The following is a 2,822-nucleotide window of genomic DNA, read 5'->3' on the forward strand; positions in this document are numbered from 1 at the left end:
CCCTGGGTTGGTCACGGTCTGTCCTGGGCGTGTCTCAGGACTAAGCTTCTAGGGTAAATAGACTCTGGGTCTGTGCCATGATGCTCTCACAGTCCTTGTGTCCCAGGACAGGCAGCTGTGGACTATGGCAGGAGCCTTTCCTCACATGGATGAGGGCAAGGGCTGGGACCGGGTTCACCAGCAAGCTGCAGAACCTCAGCTTTCTCTGCAAATGAAGACAGTCCTACACACCTCTGCATCAGCCCCCCACAGAGAGAACCCTTCTTAAAGCTGCCCCTGGCAGCCAGGATGTAGGGGTGGTACCTATACAGATTCCCCCTTCTCTTCCTATACTCTCCATTTGCTTCTCTTGGCTGTCCCTGTTCCATTTAAGAGAAAAGGTCTGGTTTTCTGTCTCAAGGCTACTCTATGAGCAGAACCAAGGGAACTGCACCCTCCCTGGGCAGCAGGAGACACAAGAAACAGCACCCCAGTGTCACTGAGCTACTATTTCTTCATAAGGGAAGGCGTTAGGAGCCGCTGATTTTAACCCCAGCATCCTGTAAGTTATGGTGAAGACAGAAACAACACTGTTGGAACACAACTCCAAGAAGGTAGGAAGTAGAGCCCTGCCCGGGGCTCCTAGCTCTCTGTTTGTCCTCAGGCAGCCACAGAAGCCCACATCTTATTTAAACTGGAGAGGCAGCATCCCCTAGACCTCAGTGGTTTTTCCATGTGTTGGAGGCAACTCTGGAATGTTTTCATGGAATGTTCTCATGAATGTCCTCCAAGCAGCCCCAGATCTCTCCAGGAGGTCACGAGGCCAAGAACAGAGCAGGACAGATGCTGGTTTGGAGCTGGACCACACAGACAAGGGTAGTGGGGGGCAGCCACATACTTGGCATTCCTTATCTGCCCTAGGGAGGCAACAACACTGTGGGAAGAGCAGACACCTCTCCTCCCCGATGTTGCACCCATCCTCAGCCTTGGCTGGCACCAAACCTTCTACCATCTCCTGCCAAACAAAGCAATAATCATCTGTCAGCTGCCTGCCATGGGATCCTCACTTCCCTGGGCCCAAGTGGCCAAACTACAGGACACCAAGGGGAGTACCAGGAATGTTTTGAGGGAAGACAAGGTGAAGAGGTAGGATGGACTATGATCTTTATCATCTGAATTCATTGCAAAGCTCTTTTTCTAGGGATGAACTTTTACATTTTTCATTGTATCCTTGGGGCTGTTTTCTTCAGCCTGGGACCCTACCGTGCATTCAGGCCGCTTGTCAGCACCACATCCTCCCTCAGACACATAGTCTGATAAAGAAATATGTCTCTAGATTTTTCCATATGTACCTAGGGCAAAGTCACCTTTTAGAAAGCAGTTTCAGGGCAGGAGACCATTTCACTGTATTTCTCAACACAAAGCCTGCAGATCTGCATTTAAACATAAAGGAAAACAATGTGCTCTAACTGGAAGGTATTGGAGACGCCCAGGATCACAGGGTCCCTTTCCAGAACAGACAATAACTTCCTACAAACCTAAGAGTGACTACGTGAGAGAGAAACAAGTATGAGACCCAAGCAGGCCCAGTAAAACATCCTCTGCTGACCAGCAAGAATGTGCACACCGGGGAAGCAAAGCTATAATGGCTCTGTGACCCACAGAGGAGATGGTGGAAGTGGAACCCTGGCTTGGGCAGGCTGATCCGGTAAAGCAGAGGAGCTCAGCATCTCTAACTAGTGGGCATGACCCACCCCATTCATACACACACACTAACGTGAGCCATCAACGGGTACCATACCACAGACTTGGGACAACCCTATCTTACATCATCCCAAAAGCAGATGCGAGTGACCAATTCCACGACAAAGCAGGTGACCAAGAACAAATCTCACCAACCAGCGTAGAAGCCAAGCGCGGAACAGACCCTCGGGTGACATTCAAAGAGGCAAAGTCATCAGGAGCTGGTCCAGAGCCACCAAGCATGCAGGCTCCAGCTGGCTTCCCAGTCACACAAAGGCAGGACACTCTCCAGCTGGCTTCCCAGCCTTATCCACACGAAGGAAGGACACTCAAGAGTTTCTGCCCACACTGCAGGTTAGTGTGGGCTATGGGGGCAGCTCTGGAGACTAGGGTACAGGGCCTTACATTCTCTGCCAGAGACAAGGGAGAAAGACATTTTTGTGGCAATGAACACAACTGTTGACCTTGGCATGCAATGTTTCGTAGTTCTTGGCTCCAGTGAGCATGGGCTCACTGCAGTTTTATTGTTCTTCAGAGACCCGGGGCCAGTTTAGGAAGTTCAGAGGTCAAGCCCATTGGGCCCAGGACACGGGACTGAATATAAAACTGGGGCAATGTGATATAAAGTAGATGGGGGGTTTACGCACATCTCCACAGACAGACCTGTCACCTTCCTGTGTTGTGGGCCTTTGTGGGAAACCCTGTTTAGAAAACCTCTCTAGCCTGCCTGGGTGAGGTCTGCTAGACAGAATGGCCTTGACCAGCAGGGGGCGCAGGAGCTGCATCTTCACAGGCTGGTCCTCTCTACCCCCACCTGCTAGTTCTGGACCTCACAGAGAGGGGAAGAAAGGCCCCAGTGTCCACGCAACAGCTAGCCAATGAATGAGCCAGTAGCAACAAAACAGAGCATTGCAGGGGGTAATGAGTATGAGATTTGGAGTCTGCCAAAAGGTAGACCTTGCAGAGGCAGAACTCAAAAGTCTCTAGAAGTAGCTTTGAGTGTTTGCTCAAGCTCCCCCCGCCTCCCCCCCCCCCCCCCCCCCGCATCGGAAAAGCAGAGCTCCTCTCTGGTCCTTCTCAGGACATACTCACAGAAGGGG

The sequence above is a fragment of the Chionomys nivalis genome, chromosome 20, assembly GCF_950005125.1.
Source record: "Chionomys nivalis chromosome 20, mChiNiv1.1, whole genome shotgun sequence".
Classification (NCBI taxonomy): domain Eukaryota; kingdom Metazoa; phylum Chordata; class Mammalia; order Rodentia; family Cricetidae; genus Chionomys; species Chionomys nivalis.